At 35.6% G+C, this 25,904-nt stretch overlaps 1 protein-coding gene across 1 annotated transcript in view; it reads left to right on the top strand.

The window, feature by feature from the left end:
* Positions 1 to 25,904, top strand: part of DLGAP1 (DLG associated protein 1) — a 966,546-nt gene that overhangs the window by 90,170 nt on the left and 850,472 nt on the right. Inside the window, exon 2 of the mRNA XM_074383719.1 lies at positions 20,602 to 20,764. The gene's annotated coding sequence lies outside the window, so the exon portion shown is untranslated. The remainder of the gene's footprint in view (positions 1 to 20,601; positions 20,765 to 25,904) is intronic.

Genomic DNA, 25,904 nt, shown 5'->3' with positions numbered 1-25,904 from the left:
AATTAGCACAGTTTTCACTGCTTTTATTCAGCAGCTGCAGGATAAGAAAAGTACAAGGTTTTTTTTTTTTGGGGGGGGGGGCCACTGACAGAACCGTATACTCAATTTTTATATGGAATTTACGTATTATGAAAGTAAAAATCAAAAGATCAATTTTTCTGTGAGATAACTTTAATTTATCTATATATAATTATTGTGTTCATTTGATTTATGGCTCAAAGATGAGAAACATTATTGAGTTTTTGGATATAGCCTCTAGATATGCTGTAGAAATGTTTCTTGTATTCTTAATGTTATTTCACATTATCGAGTAGAAAGAGTTCAGTTTTGTAAAGGTAACCCACAGGTTCCTACTTATAATGACATTTTTTTTAATGGAGGGTGGGAGGTAGAGCCAAATAAATTGATTTATCTGTAGAATCCCACTAAGGATTCTATTTAGACTTTTTTTTTTCCTGACTGTTTCCCCGTGACACTTTAATATCACAGGATACTACATTCGGTTTATGTATTCTGGCCCTAAGAAGCCTACAGATCATGATAATATCTAAGATTGTTCATTCCCTGCAAGAAATAATTATTGTATTGAGTGCATGACATGCTCTTTTTATTCTTATCTTTTCCATCCGATTTAGAAATGGGCTTTTAAATTGAAGGAATCCAGATTACTTTTTCTCAGAACCCTAATTTTCCAAGAAAAACACAATTCCCCAACTTCTCTTATAATGATTCAGAATTTCCCATTCCAAATGATTTAACTTAACATAGATTTATTTACACCTAAAAACATTTTTAAAAGATTATTGAGTATTTAGGACCCAGATGAATTGTTTTCAGGGTTTCAGAATGGTAATAAATCCATTTTACATTGAAATTTTGGCCAATGGAATTCAGATTTATAGCAGTTTTATTGCAGAATGTTGCCCCTGACTATATAAGATGAAAATATATCTCAGTCATTTTGACAATGCACATACAGTATGTCCATAAATCATTCACCAAAATTTCTGTGACTTACTTCAACCTTAATATAATTCCACTTGAAATCAGTGTATATTGCTAAAGAGGTGAGGCAAGGCATATTTGCACTGGTAACATTTTAAAAACTTATGAGTAATTGCCAAGCTATTTATCATTGTGGAAATATAGAGCCAGCTTTTGACTTAATATTTTAGGGATAAAAAGCATTTAGTTATTAAATAAAACTTTTAATTTCAAAAGTTGCCAATAGATATTTTATTTAAGTATTTTATTTTTAATGAGTAAAATTAGAAGAGAATATTTTATTGACTACACAATTTTAAGGAACAGGATTAAATAAATTTCTTTCTCCTTTTCAAATTCGTGCCTGTGTTTAACATTGGATAGCTCAATTTAATAATATTGAATTTATTTTGTGGTATACACACACATCCATATGCATATTTTCCACTGCCAATTGGGTCATTGTATTTTAATAGCTTTATCGAGGTATAAATTGCATACAATTAAGTTCATTCATTTTTGTTATGTAATTCAATGATTTTAAGTTTATTTATAGGGTTACATAATCATCACTCCAATTTAGTTTCAGAACATTTTCTATCACTTCAAAAGGATTCCTTTAGCCTGTTTACAGTCAGTCTTCCTTCCCACCCCAAGCCCTAGGCAACCAGTAATCTGCTTTCTGTCACAATAAATGTGCCTTTTCTGAAACTTTCTATAAAAGTTGGCTTTGGGTGTAGTTTACCTTTCTGATTCCAGTTTTTTAAGGTGGAAGCTTAGGGTACCAATTTCAGGTTCTTCTTTTCTAATATTCGTGTGTAAAACTGTAAATTTTCTTCTTAGCGTTCCTTTTTTACCTGCATCTCACAAGCTTTGATACACGGTGCATTTATTTTCATTCAGTTTGAAATATAGGCTATTCACAAGGAATATTATTTTTAATATTCACAAGGAAGAATATGAATAATATTGTGATTTCTTCTTTGACCTATGGAGTGTTTTGTTATGCAAAAGAAATGAAATAATAACCACCAATCTCTTGGACCACAGCACAATCAAATGAGAAATGAAGACTAAGAAATTCACTCAAGACCATATAATTACATGGAAATTGAATAACTTGCTCCTCAATGACTTTTAGGCAAATAATGAAATTAAGGCAGAAATCAAGAAGTTTTTAGAAATGAATTAAGAACAAAGATACAACATACCAGAATCACTGAGACACAGCTAAGGCAGTGTTAAGAGGGAAACGTATAGCTTTAAAAGCCCATATAAAAAAGTTAGAAAGATTTCAAGAAACTAACGTCACAACAAAAAGAACTAGGAAATGAAGAGCAAATAAATCCCAAAGCTGGCAGAAGACACGAACTAACCAAAATCAGAGCTGAACTGAAGGGGATTGAGACACAAAAAACCATTCAAAATATCAACAAATCTAGGAGCTGGATTTTTTAAAAACTACACATTTTAAATAATATATGGTGGCAACTTGATTCTGAATGCTGCCACCCCATGTTTTATTGTCATTACTGTTTGTTTCATTTCGTGTCTGAGCTAATTCTGTGAAGTCTGTATCACCTCCAGCGTATACATATTGATGACTGTGCATCTTTAAAAATCTTAAGTGTGGTTTCCTAGAAGTTACCACTCACTGTGTCAGAACAGCTTAGTTATCCTGTGAATTATTATAGTGTATGTTTAAACACCTTGAGCCAATGAGGCTTCCACCTTTTCCCAGGGATCCCTGTGTAGTTTGGGTAACATCAAGTTTAGTGACATTCTGTCCCAGCTTTTTATTTCCTGTGTCTCCCCTGTGTACGTGCAACCCCTCACATGCAGTTGGGAATGTGTGGATAGCCTGGGCCCTTCCTGGTCTTCCCCGTGTGCATGCAGCCTTGCCCATCTGTGCAAACTTCCAGGCTACAAGGGATATCAGGGAGTTTATCAAGGCCACTATGGCCATCTCCTTTCTTGGATCTCCCTGTAAATTTGAGGTCATTCTGCCAAGTCTGTTGCTTACCTCAACTAAAACTGCAAATTCAGGCTAGCTGCGATGTTGGCTTTTCTGGTTTGTTTGCCATAGACATTGCTTCCAGTAATGCCGGAGGGACTGGGATTTTCCTTGCTCTTCTCCAAGTCAAGTTGGCCCTCTAGCAGTGAAACTGCTGTTTTTGTGGCTTGTCGGAGACTCCTGTTGTTCTTAGCCAAAGATCAGTATTTTTTCTTGATTAAATGCCTTTCAATTGCTTGTATGTCTTTGTTTGATTTGCGGAGTCCTGAAATGGTTATTTGTGAACATTTTCATCCAGTGCTTTTCATTCTGGTAAAATATACATAACATATGATTTACTATCTTAAACATTTTTACCATTTACAGTTCAATGGCATTGAGTGCATTTGTATTATCATGCAATCATTACCAACATCCATCTCCAGGGCTTTCTTCCTCTTGCAAAACTGAAACTCTGTACCTATTAAACAGTAACTTTCCATTCCCCATATCTAACCAGCCCCTCGAATCCACCATTCTACTTTCTGTCTCTGTGATTTTTGAATAAGTACATCACATTAATGGAATCATACAGCATTTATCTTTTTGTGGCTGGCTTATTTCACTTAGTGTAATATCCTCACTGTCCACTCATTTTGTCAGAATATTATTTCCTTTTAAGCCTGAATAATATTCCCTTATATGTCCATCCCACAGTTTGTTTATCCATTCATTGATCAGTGGACACTTGGTTTGCTTCCACATTCAAGCTATTGTGAGTAATTCTGCTGTGAACATTGGTATACAAATATCACTTCAAGACCCTGGTTTCAGTTCTTTTGACTATATACCCAGAAGTTGACTTGCTGGAAAATAAAGGAATTCTATTTTTAATATTTTGAGGAACTAGCATATTACTTTTTATAGTAGCCGTACCATTTTACATTCCCACCAACAGTGTACAAGGGTTCCAGTTTCTATGCATCCTCACCATCATGTGCTATGTTCTTTTATTTTATAGTAATCATCCTAATCGGTGTGAGATGGTATCTCACTTTAGTTTTGGTTTGTATTTCCCTACTGTTTAGTGATGCTGAGCATATTTTCATGGCTTTTTGGCTATATGTATATCTTCTTTGGAGAAATGTCTATCTAAGTTCTTTGCATACTTTTAAATTGGGTCTTTTGGTTTTTAGCTGTTGAATTTTAGGCCTTCCCTATACATTTTGGATATTATTCCCTTATCAAATATATGATTTGTAAATCTTTTCTCCTGCTCTATGTGTTGTAATTTCTTTCTCTGCTGTCATTGTCTTTTGACACACAATTTAAAAAAATTTATCAATTTTTTTTTGCCTGTGCCTTTGTGTTAATCAAAGAGATAGTTGCCAAATTAAGTGTTCTGAAGTTTTTGCTTTATCGCTAAGGTTTTATAATTTTAGATCTTTTTTCTTTCTTTCTTTCTTTCTTTTTTCCGAGATGGAGTTTTGCTCTATCACCCAGGCTGGAATGCAGTGGCACAATCTCGGCTCACTGTAACCTCCGCCTTCTGGGTTCAAGTGATTCTTCTGCCTCAGCCTTCTGAGTAGCTGAGATTACAGTCGCCTACCACCACACCTGGCCAATTTTTTGTATTTTAGTAGAGACAGGGTTTCACCATGTTTCCAGGCTGGTCTTGAACTCCTGACTTTAGGTGATCCACCCTCCTCGGCTTCCCAAGTGCTGGGATTACAGGCTTCAGCCCACCGCACCCAGCCTAAACACACTTTTTTGATTCTCCTTTCATTCCATCAACGTTCTCTGTTTCTTTTCACTTCCTACAGCAAACTCCTTTGACTACACAATGCTGTATTCATAACACTAGATTATGGACTTCACTTTTCTTACCAACCTATTCAAACTAGCTTTATTTATCTATGTTTATCATCATTTATGTGTGTGTGAAAATATTTTATTTGTATAACTCCATGGAAGATGGAATTCTTCATTTTCATTTTCATGAGTTCCATCTTTTAATTCACATTTCTCTTCTATTTCCATTTACTCTCACATCCTAGTGCCTCACCTTCTGCTGTGTACATCTGTTGTGTACTCTCCTTTTGCTTTGTCTCACTTTTGTTCTTTTTCTAATGTAAACTTACAAAAATGAAATGCATTAATTCCTGTTTTATAATTTTCTATTTTAATTGAGTACAGATATCCAATTCCACCCTGTCTAAAGCCACAAAATTAAACTTTAGCACTATTTGGAGCTCTGTCCTCAGTCATCCTCTATTTTCTGTCTATACTCTTTCCCTAAGTAATTTCATGGGTACCAAGTGGATTATAACACCATCTGAAAACTCCCAAATTTATGTTGTTTTCCCAGACCGCTCTACCAGGCTCCATAATTGTCTACACAACTCCTTACCTGAGACCTGCATTTGGATATGTTACTATTCGTCACCCACAGCTACTCAAGACAGAACCTAGAAGTCATATTTGATACCAAGTTTTGATGATCTTTACATCAGGTTTATAAATCCCTTTGGTTCACTTGTTTGTTTGCATATATATTGTTTGCTTCCCTTCAACTCTCAAATATAGACTACATGGAATCAAGATTATCGACTATTTTGTTCTCTACTTTATCTCTAGTGTCTAGAACAGGGCCTGCTTCCAGGGCCTGCTTAAATGTATATTCCAATTCTTTATCCTTCTCTCTTTGTCTGCCATTTCAATCCTAGCCCAAGCCACCACCGTATCTATCCTAAATAAATATAGTAGTCTCCTGCAAAAGGGAAAGAATATTTATCTTTTACCAATTGCTAGGTTCATGGCTGAGGCCCTTGTAACAAAAGAGATTAGCAAAAGAAAAGCATACACCTTTATTTAATATGAGTTTTATGTGACACGTCAGCCTTCAGAAATGAATATCCAAAGAAACAGGAAAACCTGTGTACTTGTACAGTAAGTTTGATGAAGAGGTGTATAGTTGTGAAGAAGTATGATTGGAAAAGGGGGTATGATCATTTGCAAGGCGTATTTGTTTGTATTCTTCTCCCTGTCCCTATGTCTTCAGAGATAAAAACATTTCTTTCCATCAGGCTTAGAAAGGGCGTCTCTCACATCAGAGTCTTATGACCTACTCCAGAAGAAGATAAGAAAATTGTTTCTAGATTTTATAAAATGGTTCAGCGGAAAAGGGAAGGAGAAGTCAGAGAAATCATGCTACTTCTGCATGTTTTCAAATACCGAGGTGCCATATTTTAGGGTAGCATGTCCTGAACCCCATCATTCCTCACTATCTTTGCTTTTCATTTCAGAGGAAAAGGGAAGAAGTCAGAGAAATCATGCTACTTCTGCATGTTTTCAAATACCGAGGTGCCATATTTTAGGGTAGCATGTCCTGAGCCCCATCACTCCTCACTATCTTTGCTTTTCATTTCTCTCTGTCTGTAATTCAGTACCTGAATAAAAGCTACAGTGAGTGATCTTTTTAAAACATAAATTAGATCACTGTATTTCTTATTCAATAAAGAAAATCATGTAAACTTCCTTTTGGAGTTTGAGAGGGAAGGCTATTAATTATAACTCCCTCCTCACCACCAGCATTATGAAGCAGGAGGAGACAAAGGAGTTAAATACATGGAGAATGGAGTGTAGGGTTTATTACTAACAGAGCTTTTAGAGAATGTGGCAGAGTAAGTGCCAGCCCTTGGCTTCCTGCTGCTGCACAGGAATTAGATTAAGTGATCCAGAAGTCACAGGCAACACCGAATACCTGCACAGCAGGTGCTACAGTGGTAAGCTGTGGCCACAAAGCTTAGCCCTAGGTCCAAAGCAGACAACAGCCTGGCTCTCTGCAGGCAAGAGGAAGGGACTGAGCCTTTCATGCCCAGCTCTTCCTACTAAACTCACCAATCAAAGGCATGAGAACAAAAGGGAGGCCCCAGGTTTCCCTCCACATGAAGAAAACAAGGGCTAGTAAGTATTCTTCAGTTACATCTCTAGTGTCTTTACATTTGGAATAAAACATGAACTCCTTGCTAGAGGTCACTGGGATTGTCAACTTCTCCATCTTCATCTTTCCTAACTCCCTGTCACTCCCTAAGCTGCACACACATCAGGCTCCTTTCTTTGCTTCTCAAACATGCCACACTAGTCCCTGAAGGCCTTTTAACATTCTTTTCCTTGTTTAAGGACTGTCTGCCCTCAGGACTAATTCTTTTTAATTATTCACATTGGTGCTCAAATGTCACCTCAGCGTAATAACATAATCACCCAATTTCAAAGAAATCTTTCAGTCATTTATCATCTTATTTTATTAGATTCACCGAACCAATCATCTGACATTGTATTGTTCATTCATTTGTTTGCATGTATATTATTTGCTCCTGCCAACTCTCAAATACCGACTTTATGGAATCACGATTACTGACTGCTTTGTTCCCTAGTTTATCTCCAGTGTCTAGAACAGGGCCTGTGCCAGTAGGCCTTTTGTAAGGATTTGTTGAGTGAACGTTTTACGCTCTCTGTTACTCCATCTGATTTTTCCAACAGTCAACGCTTTAGTTTTAAGCTCCAGCCTTGGGCAGACACATATGTAATTTTTTGTAATCTACAGCCTCACAGTGTTGACTACACTGGGGTTCACGTTTCAGATTTTCTGGGTTGAGAAGCAGTGAGGAGCATAGGTAACTACCTTCCTGCCAGCTGCGTTTCTCACTGCCACGGGGCTGTGGAATCCCTAGGACTAAGACAGCAAATAGGTCCTGCCCTCCAACGGGCCCTATTTGTTATTCAGGGGAGAGGTGCTGCGAAGCACTTGGCCCACTGACTGGCAGATCTTGCAGCAATGAGACGGTGTCAGCTGCTCTTGCCAGAGATGTCAGTCAATGAAACAGATGGACTACTCTCTGGTTTTTCAGAATTCTCAAGGTGTAGGCTACTCCAGCGACTCCACCTCTTCTCTTATTTGGAAATAGATAATTACTTGCATAATTGGTTAAAGAATTCATTCAGACCACAATTATTTATTGACTATCTTCTGTGTGCTAGGCAAAATTTAGACACTAGGAATACAGAAGTGAAAAAAAAAAAACAGACAAAAATTCTGTCTTAGGAAGTATACTTTTGAGTAGGAATCCACAGAGAATAAAGAAACAAATGGTGGAAGAGCAAAGTGGATCATTCGAGGTCAGGAGTTCAAGACCAGCCTAATCAAAATGGTGAAACCCTGTCTATACTAAAAATACAAAAATTAGCCAGGTGTGGTGGCACACACCTATAATCTCAGCTACTTGGAAGTCTGAGGCAGGAGAATCACTTGAATATGGGAGGTGAAAGTTGTAGTGAGCCAAGATGGCACCACTTACTCCAGCCAGGGTCACAGAGTGAGCCTGTCTCAAAAAAAATTTAAAAAGAAAAAACAAAACCAAATAAAAAGAAAGAAATGATATATCTCACACACACACATATACACACACACACACACACAGGAACACACACATATATACACAGAGAGAGAGAGAGAGAGAGAGAGAGAGACAGACTCACACAGATGGATGATGAGTCCTATGGAGAACAGCAAGGTGTGGAAAGATAAAAGTTCATCTAAAAAGGTGTCATGTGGGCACCTGAATGGAGAAGGGGGAGTGCTGTCTTTGTAGCTACCCATGCTGGAGGAACAACAGAGGCTAAGGTCCTTTGACATGTATGTGGCATGCCCTAGAGAGAGCAAGGAGGCCAGTGGACTAGAGCAGAGCAAACAAAGGTGGTAATAAGAAGGGATGAAGCCAGAAAAGTAGCAAAGGACAAAATATATGGGGTCTTTTTGGGCAGCGGAATGTTATGCTCTAACTCGTGGTTTAAAAGGAGCACTTGGGTTACTGCATGGAGCAGGCATGTAGGGAGCGAGGGCAGATAGTAACATAGAAAACTATTTCAAGAATCCAAAGAAAACTATTTCAAGAATCTAGTCAAGAGATAATAGTGAAGGAGAATAGAATGATGACAGTAAAGGTGGTGGGAAATGCTCAGATTGAGGACGTATTTGAAAATAGAGCCAAGAAGATTTTCTGATGGATTGGACATGATGCATGAGAGGAGAAATTCATGACATCAATATTTTTGTCTTGTGTCGCTAGAAATGCAAAGTTGTCCATTGTTGATGTAGGAAAAACCTGGGATGGGCAGGTTTGTGGAGTATCTGGAGTTCAGTTTGGTCATGTCAATTTTAAGGTGCCTATTAGTAATCTGTGTAGAGATTTGCAGTGGTTGTTAGATACCAGTCTAAGATTCAGGGAAGAGATTAGACTACAGTCATAAAATTGGGAGTTGTCAGTGTATAGATAACTATTTAAACCTAGGGGTCTAGATGAGTTTACCAAGGGAATGGTTCTCTGGGAAAAAGAGAAGAACCTCCAAATGAGACTGAGAAGGAGCCACTCCTAAGGCAAAAACAAACATTAACAAAAAACCCCAAAAACCCAGGAGCGTCCATGAAGTGAAAGACAAAGTCCTCCTGAAGACAGAGTCCTACTGACTAGGGTACACTTCCTGCTGTCAAGGCGGTATTGGGCCTGGAGTGACAGATGTGCAAGGGGATGAACAGCTGACCTCTAGACAGGAACATAGATGTCACTGACGATCCTGACAAGGGCAGTTTCCTGGAAGCTGGTGAAAGAATCAGAGCTATGATTGGAGCAGATGCAAGATAGCATAGGAGAGGTCTTAGAAGCAGCAAATAGGTAAATTCTGAGACGTTTTCTTTTTTAAAAACAAAAGCTGAAAAAGAAGCAGAGAGCAGCAGCTAGTCTAGTATAGGAAACTCAAGAGATTTCTTTCTTTTTTTATTTTTGTGCTTCTTATTTTGAAATTGTGGATTCACAGAAAAAGAAAAAAAAAAAAAAGATCCAGGATGGTCCCATGTAACTTTAATCCAGTTTTCTCCAAACTTGTGTAACTATAGTGCAGTATCACAACCAGGAAATGGATGTGGGCATTATCTACAGAAGTCACTACAATTACACATGTGCTTGTGTTTATGTGAGTGTGTGTCAGTGTGTGTTCTGTTTAATTTTATCACATGTGTAGATCTGCATAACCACCAGCATAATCAAGATTCAGACCTTCCATAACTCCATGGTACCCTTGTTATATTCCTTTAAAATCACATATCCTTTATTGCTAACCCCTGGTACCCACTAATCTCTGTTCCATCCCTATAATTTTGTTATTCCAAGAATATTACATAAATGAAATAACATAATATGTAACCTTTGAAAGGTTGACTTTCAGCATTCAGTATAATTGCCTCGAGAGTCTTTCAAGCTGTTGTGTGTATCAACTGCTCCCTTTTATGACTAGGTAATAGTCCATGGTATGGATGTACCAGTTCATGGACATCTGGGCTGTTTCCAGTTTCTGGCTATTATGAGTAAAGCTGCCATGAACATTTTTGTACAGGTTCTTGTGTGAACATAAATTTTCATTTCTCTGGGACAAATGCCCAAGAGCACCATTGCTGAGTTATATGTCAAGAGTATGTTTAGTTTTAAAAGACATTGCCAAACTGTTTCCCAGAGCAGCTGTACCATTTCGTTTTACATTTCCACTAGCAATGTGTGAGTGACCCAGGGTCTCTGCATCCTGGCGAGCATTTTGTGTTGTCATGATGCTTTTTTTTTTAGTCATTCTGATGTGTATGTAGAGAGGATTTTTTTTTAGATGAATGTAATTGCAGCAAGAGCCAGGAGGCTGCCTGTACCTCTAGTTTCTTCTTAGGTAGCTTGAATATTGTTAAAAATCCAGCCCATATTTAAGAATTTCAAGTGGCTGTTGAGACATGTATATATAAAGATTGGTATTGTGTGTCTTAGACATGAAGGTGTGGAGATCATCTTGATCCATGAAGATGAGGAGCAGTATAGGGGCAAAATGATGTGATACCTCTCCTCCCTATTGTGAAGGTTACAGTTGACACCCCTATAACAAAAACGGGTTAACAAGAGAAAAGCATAGCATTTAATCTAAGTTCTGTGTGAGATGGGAGCCCTCAGAAAATGAAGAGGTGAAGATTTAAGGAAAACTGTCTATTTTTATGCTTAGGTTCAATGAAGAATGTACAACTGTGTAGAAATGTGATTGGACAAAAAGATATTCATCTAAGGGTAATAAACTAGAGGAACTCTACAAGGCCTGCCCAGATTCTCCTGGTCTTTCTGTGTGGCACTCCCTCCTCCTGGGTTTGGGCAGGGTACCTTCTGGAAAGAGATAGGTCAGAGAATTTCTCTATGACCGTCTTCTACACAGCAAGGTGGAGGAAGGTTAGAGTAATCATTCTAGGTTTTATGATTGGCTTTGGGGGAGAGGGTTTCTAGTTTCTGTGACTCACCTTGGGGAAGAGAAACTCTAGTTTTTATGGCCTGCCTTGTGGGAGAAAAGAGAGTAGGAGAAAGAAGGGCAGTCATTAGAGAAATGCAAATCAAAACCACATTGTGATACCACCTGATGTCAGTTAGAATGGAGATCATTAAAAAATCAGGAGACAACAGATGCTAGAGAGGATGTGGAGAAATAGACATGCTTTTACACTGTTGGTGGGAGTGTAAATTAATTCAATGAATGTGGAAGATAGTGTGGCAATTCCTCAAGGACCTAGAAATAGAAATTCCATTTGACCCAGCAATCCTATTATTTGGTACATATCCAAAGGATTATAAATCAATCTATTATAAAGACACATGCACACGTATGTTCACTGTGGCGCTGTTTACAATAGCAAAGAACTGGAACCAACCCAAATGCCCATTGATGATAGACTGGACAGGGAAAATATGGCACATATACACCATGGAATACTATGCAGCCATAAAAAATGATGAGTTCGTGTCCTTTGTAGGGACATGGATGAATCTGGAAGCCATCATTCTCAGCAAACTGTCACAAGAACAGAAAATCAAACACTGCATGTTCTCACTCATAGGCGGGCGTTGAACAATGAGAACATATGGACACAGGGAGGGGAGCATCGAACACTGGGGTCTGTTGGTGGGGCTAGGGGAGGGAAGCGGGAGGTAGGGAGGTTGGGGCAAAATAACATGAAATGCCAGATATAGGTGATGGGGGGATGGAGGCAGCCAGCCACATTGCCATGTATGTACCTATGCATCAATCCTGCATGATCTGCACATGTACCCCAGAACCGAAAGTTCAATAAAAAATATTTAAAAAGGAAAAAAAAAAGAACAGCAGAAGGCCAGAAAGAGGCTTTGCTTCTGAGGCCCCTTGCATGTCCTGCAGTTCAGAGTACTGAGCATGGTAACTCAGGGTGTCGTTTTCCGAGCCCCAGCAGCAACACTCACAGAGACTCCTACCTGTGGACGGCGATAACAGCAGCTAGTTCACGCTGTTTTCCCTTGGTCTGAAAGTCTCATTCATCTCAGTTGTACACATTTAGCCACAAAACCTACTCAGCTCCTAGGGTTAAATTTACAGTAGTTCACAGCAGTTTAGGCATTATAAATTTCAGTTCTTCTGTTTGTTTATCTATTGATTTTTTTCAGAGGGTTGGAGTGATTTCGAAGTGCCTAAAAGTTGATTTAACTGATTAGCTCAACACTAAACTTCAGGACCAAGAAAACCCTTGAAAAACAAAGTGGAGGAAAAAATGTATATTTACACATATATTAATATATGCGTAAATTATGCTTATATATCATGTGTTTTTTAAATATATCATATATTTAAATATAACCTTTCAGATATTTTACACTGGTTTCATGTTTTTAAGGTGTAAAATCCTTTTCCTTCTCAGTCTGAAAATGTTTTCTCTAAACCAAATTTACTCATCATAAAAAATAGCCAAAAAGCAAAAGTTTGCAGAGAGCCTTTTACAATGAGGAGAAAATTATCTTGTGACAGAGAAAACCAGACCTTAAAACTGCCAATAACATGGAAGTTGCAATCTCCTGGGGACAGGAAGGAGCCCGTGTTATGGTTGTGTGCTCAGAATGTGGCTCACTCTCGAAGCTCCTTTTAATAACTTGACTGAACAGATGTAGCTACTTCAGGTCATTTGAAATATGTCAGCTTGGGGTGGGTGATCATCAAGGAATTGTGACTTGCTGCCCCACACTCAGTGGAAAGCCTTTACTGAGCCAATTTATCCCCTGGGACCTAGAGAGAAAGGAAGAACAAGATAAAACAAAACAGGAGATAAGCAGCCAAGTGTTCTGAAAGCAGAGTGAACAGTTAAAGACAAAAAAGCTTTGGTGGCTGAGGGCTTGCATTTTAAATGCTATAAATTCCTGACTTGTGATCGATCTCTTTAAAGAGAAGGGTTTACTGAGCCAGGATTGTTGCCCAAACGTGCACTTTCTTGCCGTTGGTAACTGTACTTGACTACAGCCTTTTGCCATGCATTTCTGCCCAGAAGACTTTTCGGAAGTGAGAGCCATCTGTATCCAAGTGGATGATTGTCATACTCCCCAAGGGCTCCAGTGCTTAAACGTGCTTAGTGATCCACAAGTTACAAACAGTTCCCTCCTCCCACATTTACAAACATAATGGAGATTCACATACAGAAAATCATTGATAGAGAAACATTAAGTCAAATAAGCATAAACACTAAGACGTTGCCATGAACTACTGGTCACGAGTGAGTACAGAATTCTGCGTTGTGGTGGTCCTGGGTGGGGCAACCTTAGCTTTTCTTAATTCAAACAGAAACGTAATGGAAAAGACAAGTTGTCAAGTGTGGGTAAGTGGGATCGTTTGACTGCTAGAAGATGAAGGAAATTCGGGAATCAGAGGCTACTTTATGTAACAAACAAATCAAGAGGACATTTATCTTTGTTTAAGGAAAGCCATTTCATGTCCTATGTATACCTGTATCCCCCACAACGAGCAAAACAGTGACTTGTATTAAGCAGGTGCTAAGCAAATGTCATTAGCTTAATCGATAGGACTTTAAGTAGGCAAAGGGTTGCCTTATCAAGCCATGGTTAGAGGAAACAGTATTGACGAGAATGCCACCTACATAAACATATGAGAGGCAAAGTACTGAGGAGAGGGAGAGATTTGAGAGCATTTTTCTCTGAAGGCTGGAGTTCTCAGCATCTGTAATGAAACTGACCTATCATACTGCAGACAGAATCTAGAAGCCTGCTTTGATGCTTCTCTTTTAGGTTGCATGAGACAACCGTCAAAGTAAGGGAAGAAAGAAAACTGGCAGGAGAGAAAAAGGTGTGTCCTTGTTTTGGTAAAGTTGGCCGATGCCTCTGAGTGATTCAAACAGGTGGCTTGATGCCATTTTGAAAGTGTGTGTGAGCTTTTCTAGAAATAATACTGTGAATATTTTCTTCCATGACGATCTTATTTTGTTGCACCTCAGTTTTATTCTGGATTTGTAAAGTAAATGTGATGAGGCAATCCATGAGGTATGATTCTTATGGGAAAACTACAGGTTGCTTTTAACAGAAAGAAAAAACACATTTAAATGTTTGAAATATACCTAAATGAGCTTCTTACTAGAATAAGGTTATTAATTTTAAATCTTAGCATAATTCAAACAAAATGCCTAAAATAAAGAAAATAAATTTGAGCCTAATATGACTTAATGATTCCATTTGTGGCACCGCATTTGCACAACAAATCTAAGCTATTCATGATGAAAGTTACACTTTGATAATTGATAAATGACTAGCTATTCAGATTAATCTATGTTTGAAAGGAATCAGAATAAACTGAAGCAGAAATACATGGTTTTAGATACTGACTTTTATGTGCCATAGATTAAAAAATATTTTATAGTCCCATGTATGTATGTATCTTTTGAATTATCTTTTAAATTAGAAATAGAAATTAAACCACCTAAGAGACAATTAGCTAGATTTTGAGTCAGAATGATCTAAAATTTTAGCATATGTACTAAAAAAATTAAATTATTTATCTCAGAGCTACTGATAACTTACAAATGTGACCCTAGAATAGATAAGTGTAGCTATTTTTATAAATTCTTACAAACCAGAAAACTCCTCTTCCAAATATGTCAAGCTTAATTTTCTGCTCTGTGGAGCACAGCTAGTGAGGCAGCAAAGCCCAGTGACATTTTCCATAGTGTGAGTTGCCAACCACTAGAAGCCTGTGGCAGTGTTTAAATCCACAGCAAACACGCTAACAATTGGTTGAAGAAAGGATTATGTAATTCCACCTTGATGTTCCTTTCTATGGTGCTTACATCACTGTCAAAGAATCATAAAGGCAGAACTGGATGAGAGCTAAGGTAGCATTTTCTTAGTTACGAGCCAATTTAATTTTTATGCTTTCTGGAGAATACTTTAGTCAGTCTCCCCATTTTTGCTAAACTACTAAAGAAATGAATCTTCTTTAAGTGTGGCTGTTTCAGTGTGTGTGTGCTGGGGCGCTTATTTCAGTGGCCATTATTTCTGCAGAGTGGCCTATGTTAATTCCAAAGTCTCCTGAAGAGCATTAATAACATGCCTCTACCTAGATTCTAATAATGCTTTTGTAATTAGATCAAACCTACGATTTGAAAAATCGGTAATAGCAGAAGGAAGAGTTAAACTCAGAGGACCTAGAAAACTTGATTGTATGAACAGAATAGAATAAAAATCAAAAAAAGACCTCTACAATATAATGGACAAAAAATATATGTATGCTATGAAATTCTATTAAAGTTCTAGGGGAAATATGGTTGTCCAAATTGTTCTACTGCAGCACCCAGATTTGTTCCCAGATCTGTAAATGACTTTACTTGGTAATATTGGTGAACAGAAGAGTCTTAAATAAGTAAATTTTCTAGATAACTGGAGCATATTCTCACTGCCAAACTTAATTTATTATTTAAAATATTTGAATGTATATTTATTTTTTAGCCTTCTTTTAACCAAAGATGCAGATCATAATTTAATCTTTTTTTTCTTAAAGATATTATTTATATTGACATCTGACTATGTTCAAGACATATATTAAAGGCCCTAATAGGGATCTTGAACATCACACATTCTATTGGTAGAAACCAATACTTCTGTGACTAGTACGCACATTTCATATGTTAATTACAAATTTAGTTAAATTGTAATTATCTTGTCTTCCCCAATAGGATGTAAAATGCTCAAGGAAAGGGACTGTATATTACATATTTGCTTAAAAGTGGCACTTTCAGGGAAAAACTCATGGAGGGCAGCAATATGAGAGATTTCAAATTCATTAATGTTAACAAATTTCGAGTTACTATAGATGAAAAATTCTAGAAATTTTGCAATTAAGGGAAAACGTAATTATATTTACTTTTAATGTTGTGGAAAATTGAAATGCATTGTTTTGCATTAGCACCTTTATATAGCTAAAGACATTTTGATAGCTTAGGAAAATATAATGTCTCATTTAAAATTTGTTTGGTTTTTTAAAAAAATCCGTTTTGGTACACATATATTAAAAATATTTTCCTAAGATATCTCAGGGTGCTGAACTTTATTGTGTCCAATAATTAATATTTCCGTCCATTTTTAAGAAGAAATGAACACTTTGAATGCATGGAATAATTAGTATTTATAGCAAAAACCAGAATATTATCTTTTCTCATCCTCCAAAATGATAATCAGATAACTAAAGCATATCTTTTCAACAAAGGCATTGAAGAAGGAAAACAATTCTGGTTTTCTTCTATTGTTTTATAAGGAAGCGCATTCTCTGAAGTTAATACTTAGTTTTAATTGTATCCTTTAGAAAGCTCTGTCTGATAAAATGGCATATTTAAACTATGAAACCTGAGACAAAAGAATACACTCAATAATATTTTTCTCATAATTATCCACTAATTAAAACCTACTTACAATAAAATACCTGGATCTTAAGTATACAGCTTGGTGAAGTTATGGATTAATATACATGTATAACCCCCACAAATAGAATGATACATCCACCCAAAGGTCTCTCATGTTACTTGTCCTAATTAATACCCCCAGAAGTTCATGTTATCAGTTATTGTAATTTCATATAAATGGAATGACACACTATGTTCTCTTTTGATTTTCTTCCTCAATATCATCTCTGTGGCCTGATCCATGTTGTATAATTTGTAATAACAGTTTGATCTGCTTTGTTGACGTAGAACAGTAAATCTTGTAAATATACCATAGTTGTTTTTTTAAATTTTTATTCTTTTACTTGTGCCCTTTGACTAACATCTCCCCTTTCTCCTATCCCCCAGATCCTTGTAGCCACCATTCTACCCTCTGCTACTATGAGTTTGTGCCACAAATGTCATTTTTCTGAATCAAGATCCAAACCAGGATCACACACTGCATTTACCTGTCATATCTCTTTACTCTCTTTTGATTTGGGGGCCTTCTTAGACTTTCCTTATCTCTCATGACTGACAATTTTGAAGAGTGCTGGCAAGTCATTTTGGAGAAGGTCCCTCAATTTTCGTTTGTCTGATATTGCTTCGTGATTAAATTCAGAATTTTTTTTTTTTTGGCATGAATACTGCAGAGGCTGTGCTGTGACCTTCTCAATATATTATATCAGGAGATACATGATGTCAGCACGTCTCATTCCTGGAGATGTTAATTTTGATCACTTGACTGAGGTGGAGTCTGTCAATTTTCTCCACTATAAATTTTTATTTTTTCCCTTATAGATAATAAGGATCTTGTGGGAAGAGAGTTTGAGACTCTGCCATTGTCCTGTTTTCTCATAAACTTTTGCCCACAAATTTTAGCCTCCATCAACGATTATTATTTCTAAACAATGATTACCACTTTGTTTGCGAGATGATGATTTTCTATATCTATCATTCCTTTTGTATTTTGAATTTGAATTTCACTGTAAGGATTTTGTCCTTACCTATTCATTCAATTATTTATTGGTGGTATGGACTCAAGGATCTTTATTTTATTCCATGAGTTAAACTTCTTGTGATCATCATTTAGTTTGTTGGTCTCATTCTAGAATTGGCCATTGGGGGGCTCCTTCAGGTTAACCCTGATGCCATGAAATTTTGAGCATATGCTTACTCTGACACTATAAGATCTTGCTGGCTCATCTTGCTCCATTTCCTCATCTTGCTAATCTCCACCAATTCCTAAAATCAGCCTTTTCATGAAGGATGTTTGGCTCTTTTCTTAGCAAAAGGTATTTGGAAAACAAAATCTGAGTACTAGATGTGCTCATTGCTCTTCTGCCATTGCTTCAAGGTCACCTGACAGAGCTAGGAAATATGTGTACATATACATCACACATGTGCACACATCTCTACTATATGTCCGTTTGTGTACACACACACACACGCACACGCACACACACACACACACACACACACTCACTCCTGAGTTCATGCTGAGGCATCTGATTACAGTACAGCATCACAGGGTTCATTCCAGCCAAATCCCTTCCATTACTTGTAACTCCTCTTTTTGACACTGAGAAACTTTACTCTCAGTATCATCAATTTATTCAATTATTTACTTAATCCTCCTGTATGCACAATGTAGTCTCACAGTTGCAATTTCATACCACTCTAAAATATCACTTCTTTAACTGGAGTACAGTACGTGTGTATACTTTTCCTTGTCTTTAGACTTGGAGTAAGCAGTCAAAACACTGTTTCTGAAAGTTATTTAGCTTAGTTCTATTCTTTCCCATCCCCTTCACTGTGGTTATTTATTTATAATGCAATATATGTGAAAGATTAATGTCTTAATTTCTAAATATTCATTTCATATCCTGTTGACTTAGTTTATGATGTGGGGATTAAGAATATTAATTACTATTGATTAAGTGTTTTTCAGATATTATATCATCTATAAGTAGGGATTATTTTACTCTTCTGTACCAGTTCTAATACCTTTAATAGCTTTATTTTGTCTAATTGCAGTTAACACTTTAAATAAAATAATATATAATAATGGAAATATTAGCATCTTCTCTTTGTTCCTGCTGTGAATAGGAATGCTTCTAGTGTTGCTCAGTTAAGATACCAATTTTGCCATTGAGAAATACATATTTTTTAATATTTTAAAAATCACATTTATTTTCTTGAATATTCTTATAATGAGTGAATGTTGAATTTTATTAAGGCCTTTCAGCATATATGGAAAAATCATATTGCATATGATACTAATAGATTTCCTAGTATGAACCAACCTTGAATGCCTATAATAAATCACACTTAATTGTATTCATTATTTTCTTAATATGATGTATAATACTGTGTTTGCCAAAATTTCTTTTAGTACTTCTGCATTGATATTCATGGGCAATATAGGTCTATAGATTTCTTTTGAAGAGAGTTTTTAAAGTTTAGGTGTAAGTGTTATTCTGGCTCAATAAAAGGAAATACTGTCTCTCTTATTTCCAGTGTTTAGCAACAATTTGTAGAGTACTGAAACTATTTGGTCTTCAAGTGTTTTGTAGACTTTTACCACAACACTATCTGGATCTGGCTGTTTTTTATGATATTTATTCTTAATAATGCTATTTCTTGTATGGAAATTGATCTCTTTAAACTTTCTCCATTAATGAGGTCTGTTTTAGTACATGTGATTCCCTGGAAAATTTTTTCTTTCATCTAAATTTTCAAACTTGTATTCATAGATGTTTGTAGTCACTTAGGCTTCTTATTTCATCTTTTTTCAATTGCTAATTCTTCATGTTATTTTTTATTTTGTGTAGTTTTACCTTCTTTCTTTTTTTTCTGGTCAAGGTTACCAATGCTTTGTTTATTTTGTTAAAGTTTTTAAAAACTGAGGTTATTTATTTATAGAGTTACTGTTTTCTGATTCTCTGATCATTAATTTCTACTTTAATCATTATTATTTCCTCCTACATGGAATTATTATTTAGCTGGAAATGTATTTTATTTTAATTCTTTCATTTCTTCTGACAAAAGCACTTAAATGATCTATGGAAATAATGCAATGCTATTGTATCACAAACGATGATTTTGTGAAAATTAACCAACTGATTCTAAAATTTACTATATTCTCTTCAAATGTGAAAAAGGCCAGATCAGACAGACATATCTTAAGTTCCAAATCCACTGTTTTCTTGTCTGACTTCTGCAAATGTCTAATTCCCTGATTATCAGTTTCCTAATTTGTAAAGCAGAAAAGATAACAACTCATGTGAATGGATTAAGTGAGATAATTTCTGAAAAACACCAACCCAGGGCTTAATATTATATACTCCATAAATGGGCCCTCTCTCTATTTTTCTGAGTTAAGGATAAAATAACTACTTTTTATTGAGAATTGTTAAAAGCATTTTGTTAGTATTACCTTATTTTGTTTATTCACAGTCTTCTGCAGAAGATGTACATAGCTTGCCCTTAAAGATGGGTAAGTGACCAAATTGTGGTATGAAGTCCATCCAACTGACTTGGAGCTCATGCCCTTTTTTAAAAAAAAAAAATCATGATGTACTTTCATTTACTTATTTTAATTGACAAATAAAGTTCATACTCTGATGGCTAGATTATCCTGCCTCTGAACTGTAAGTTAAAAGATTAAGACTGCTATTCCTAAGGTTTAACACGTATGAGTAACATTGCAAAAGTAATCATGAAGCAATGCTAACAGACTTGCCTTCCTTCTTTGTCCCCTTCTGAATTTCAGCACATTCGTGAGTGGTGCTCTCGAGTCCCTTCGGGTGATTACTACTTAGATCTTTCCCTGGGACACCTTCTTGAAAGGACCAGCCTGGATCCACTTTGCTTAGATATAATCCCAGATTAGTGGAGTTGTTGCAAAGCAGACTGCACCTGTCTCACTAAGACTGGTAAGAGTTTGAAAAATATATTTACTGTTTGCAGATGATATTTGATGTTATGACCTGATCTGAGATATTTCTGCTTTCTTGCAAATTGAAAAGCTATGTTAACTAACTGGACACATATCAGAAGGGAAAAAAGTAGGCTATCACAAAAAGGCATTGGACGTCGATTGAGGTATATATGATTAGCTAAGCATATGCTGATGTGTTTGAAGACATTTTTAATACTTATATAGAGGGAGCTAAGATTTAGTGCAAGTGGAATTTCATGACAAGTATTCTTATTTTTTAAAGTAACTGAAATACAGTTTTATGAAACCTATTTCATAATTTGTGTTGCTTCTGCCACTGTAAAACCAATACCTATATAATGGAGAGGCTAACTCCTTGAAATTGGTTTTGACAAAAGTGTGCTTATTGTGATTATCTATATGTGAATCCTTCCCTAATTGTGAGGTTCCCTTACATGAACTGCTAGTGCATATAAGTTTACTTCCACATATCCTTTTCTCAAACTTAAAAGTCTTCTGTTCCAAGATATTAAATTGCAGTTACTCTAGTCAGGATTATTATCAAAAAGAATTGGAGCTGAGGAAAGACTGTAGAGTCGAATTGAATGGCAGAATAAGCATAGTTACTGTGGGGAATCCTTGGGAGAGATAAAACAAAGGGAGCTGTGAGACTAAGAAGACTTTATGTATCTTAGAAGTGCATTCCAGTGACTTCTATGAGAGCAGAAGCTAAGGGGCGTAAATTAGTGCCTGGGGCCATTGCATGGACTTATCTTGGGTAGAGAGATGTTGAAAAATAAAAGTCATACAAAGTTTTCCCTCTCAAGCACACTGATTATTCTGCTTCTCAAAGCCCTGAGATTCAAGAATGAGTCAGTATCTCTGAGACATAAATCAGAGAGATATTGAATATTAACATGGAGGACTAAGTCTCTTGAAATGCACTTACCTACAATGTGTAACAACTTTTGTAGTGTTTTGTGTCCTGTGTGGGAAAAGGTATCTCAAAAATGTCCTAGTAAACAAGCCTTGTTTAATGAAAACTGGACAGATTGAAGGTGGATAAATGCCCTGGGTCATAACACAATGGCTGAGAACATAGGCTCTGGGGACAGATGGGTTTCTCTGGTCTGAATCCTGACTCTACCACCTTTTGGTCATGACTCCTGGGGTAGTTGGGAAAATTAGATATCTAATTTGTAGAGTGCTTAGGACCAGACCTGGCACATAATACATATTCAATAAATAGGTACTTTATATTAAGTGATTGTACAAATATTTTTAAAGACTTTGTAGTCTCTCCAGTGACCTTGACCTTAATAATTTTCTCAGTTTCTCTAGGAAGACTTAAATTTCTCATTTGTAAATTCTCCTACTATGTTGATTTTCCATAATCTCACATAGCAAATTATAGTTGAGATGACTTCACTATTATTTTTCAAAAGTAGATTTTTTTTCTTTAAGTCTAGCATGTTATATTTCTGAAAATAGTTGATATTTTAAATTTTATCATCTCACATATGCCACTTTCTAGCATCGTGATATGGGGTAGATACCTAACGTTTCTCAATCTCCTCATCTTTGAAATGGGAACAATAGAGTATCTGTCAGAATTATTGTGAAGATTAAATAATATAATGCATACTGCATGACACAGAAGTACCCAATATATATTAGCTACTGCTAACATTATAGCTACTGTCATCATTGTAAGTATTCTTCTTAAATGCATTCATAACTACCTCTGGTATGATTGCTGATATTGTTTGCCTTTAAATTGTGGAATTTGAAACAGGACTCTTTATAGAATTTTAAATAAATGTTAATATATTCAGAATCTCAGGACACCTTTTTACTTTTGAAACCACAATTGAGCATCATCATTTTGTATCCTTATAATATAGTTTATTTAGCTTAAGCACAGATCTCATGTCATGAGGTTACAAATTATCTCGAAGAACAACTTCTTTTATAAAATTCCCAGACTTCATCCTTTCCAGAGGAAATTTTATAACTTCCATTTTTAAGTTAAACTTTATTTTAAATTAAAATGGAAGTAACATTTTAATTTAGAAAGGAAAGTAACATTTAGGTAGTGCTCACCATATACCAAGCTTTATACTTTGCTGATTTTTAATATCAGAGTTTGGCTGCTTTACCCTTATTTATAACCTTAAACTGCTGACCCAATCCGATAAATCATAAAAATATAAAATAAATATTAAGTAATCAGGATACTACCACTATCCATGAGTCACTCTGTATAACTTGTCTGGATCTGTACTCAGGCTTATCTCCACGGTTCTGCATGCTTAGAACCTGGTTCCATAACCCAAACTTAATGCTCAACACTCATTTAGATTATATTTACCCCAGTATAATCCTGGATCATAAATAATCTGTGAGTTTTAGGAAGCCAAAAATTTTGGCTCCATCTCTAATATTCAGAGCTGATATTGTTTATGCAAAGCTATTTACAAGGGTTGATAATGTTCTCTATGAATTATTGTAAACAATTAAATCAAAAAAATTTTAAGGTTTTTCTCTCTATTAAATATTCTTCATTTTGGGGGGGGGTTATTTCCCATATCTTTTAAAATAACTTAATTGTATAAGCAAGCAAGTATGAAAATGATATGTCAGATCTTTCAACATACATCTAAAGATTTATGGCATTTGTAGTATTAAGCAAAACAAATACATTTTCAATACAGCATTTTACCTCTTTATTTAACTCAGACTAAGCCAGATTCTTGACAAGAATGATGTAATTAAATTATTTCATTGAAGGATTTACAAGTAAATGCAACATATGGTCATTCAAAGTGGGCAATGAAGTAACATTAGTCCATCTGATTGAAGTTAGAAATGGCTCTTATTGAAAAGAAAGCGAAGTTTTAAAACCATTTAGTCTTAGTAGTGTAAGATATTTCTTTTCTAATTTTTAAAATGTAAGCTATTTGGGAGTGTTTATCCACTTAACATACTCTATTTATATTCGTAAGCATAATATTGTATAGTTCAAAAATATAACATCTAATACGAAAAATCCTTGCCTATCATTAAAATGCAAGCAGAATCAAGTTCAGGGGCTCTGTTTTAGGTGATCCTAGTGTTACCATTTCTAGAAATACCCCACTGCCAAACTAGGTGTCAGAAGAGACTGCCACTTTGGGTCTATTGCATATTGTCAGGTATTGAATCATGTGTCTTTTAAAATTCTACTGACTTGGGAAGGGAAGTAACATTTATTTAGTGCTCACCACATGCCAAGGACTTTATCTGCTCAGAAATTCTGAAGATGATCTTCTGAGGCAGGTTCAGCTATCCGTTTTTACTTGTGGATAAAATGAGATTCAAGGAATTTCAGCAATTTGCTCAAAGTCACGCCACCAAGAAATGCAGAGAGAGAGATATCAGTTCAATTCACATCAGTTTAATTTTAAAGCTACCTTATGTAGCTATAAAATTATGTTTAAATGTTATCATGCTTTTCATGCTCATGTTATCATGCTTTTCACTTCACTGTTCTTTCAAAGATGCTTTGAGAACAAAAAATTCTTTCAAGTAAGAGCTAAAATGAATCCCTCTTATATTTGATATCTGATAAAAATGTACAATATCCAGTATATCAATTACCATTAAAAAATTCTAGACTATTAGTTCTATTTCCTGATAGTCTCTATGGACTTTTTTTTTGTTTCTTAAGAAAGGCAGGAGTAGGGTGGGAATAGGTTTATAGAAGCAGGAGACAAAAGAGAAACCCCAGATGTCTGAGTATACTCTTAGTGTACCTCAGGGCAGCTCCTGGAAATAACTATTCTATCACTTCTCCCCTGTCCTGAAGGAAATTAAACATTTTGTATTGATATTAGTGGTTAATGAAATTTTAAGGTCCACTGATACATTATGTCCTTTTATTAGATCAATACCTAATCATTTTTGTATTTATTACATGGTGCTCATTGATAATTCGATTGTCTTGTTTTATTACTTTGTTAAGGGGATTAAGAGGGCTTCAGAAACAAAAATCTCTTAGTACATAAGCGATTTTTTGTTTTCTAAAGTGCATAGTGTATTATTAGTACCTAATGTTTCTATTTAATCCTGTTTTTGTTTCATAAGAAAACAGATACTTTCTCCCCTTCTTCACATTTTTCTTATTTTATTTCTATTCCTCTATTCTGAAAGCAGATAGATAAAATAGCAGTAATTCATAGTTGTTAATGTGAATTGAGAGGAAAGACTATGGAATTTCACTCAGGTCTAATATTAACTAGATTACATTTGTGAGACACTTAAGGGCTCCTTAATTCTTAAATAATAGCAAAACCGGCATTTTTTAATGTAATCTCTTATTTAAGTTTCTGTAATATAATTGAGAAGATTGAAGTCTAGTGAATTTTCCTCATTGTTTTTGTAAAAGTCTATTATTTAGTAATAGAAGTATTTTTAGTACATTTCTTGGCACATTTACTCAAAGAGAGCTGTGTAGGTGTGTCCAAACCTGAAAGTGAACATTCATCATCTTGAAGCAGGGTTGCTTGTCAAGCAAGAAAACTTAAGTGTGTGCACAAATATCTTCCACATTCGTATATTCATCCTAAAACAAAATCTGTGAGAGAGAAAGGGTGCTGGACTTAAGGGCAGAGAACCAAGTTACTAACTGTGATTTTAGGCAACTCAATTTCTTGGTCTCTTAAACCATAGTGGTTTTTTGTTTTGTTTTGTTTTTATATTTTTTGCTTTCTTAACAATAACAACTTACTGGGTTGTTGTGGACATTAAATGTGGTAGTGTTTTGTGGATGTGTTTTTGAACTCTAAATCTATATAAAAATAATGCTTAATGAAGTTAAGCATCTTCAGAAGACTTGACGTTGTATTTCTTATTTCCTATGTCAAAGCATAATGTCTTTTCATTTTGTGTGCAAGAATTCACACTTTTTTGTTGGCAGGACTTGTACATTCAGAGTAAATGATAAGTATTGACCTTCAATATTGTATTTTTGTTAAATATTAAATCCATCTTGGATTAATGAGTTTTGAAGATTCAGAGTTCCTTGGCATTGGTTTCAGAGAAATTTTAAGTAAGGAATAATAGAGTCTATAATTTTGGCAGTTCTGATGAGGTCA

Source organism: Saimiri boliviensis, chromosome 13 (assembly GCF_048565385.1).
Source record: "Saimiri boliviensis isolate mSaiBol1 chromosome 13, mSaiBol1.pri, whole genome shotgun sequence".
Taxonomy (NCBI): Eukaryota; Metazoa; Chordata; class Mammalia; order Primates; family Cebidae; genus Saimiri; species Saimiri boliviensis.
The sequence above is the reverse complement of the archived record's forward strand: the minus strand, read 5'-3'. Positions and strand labels throughout refer to the sequence as shown.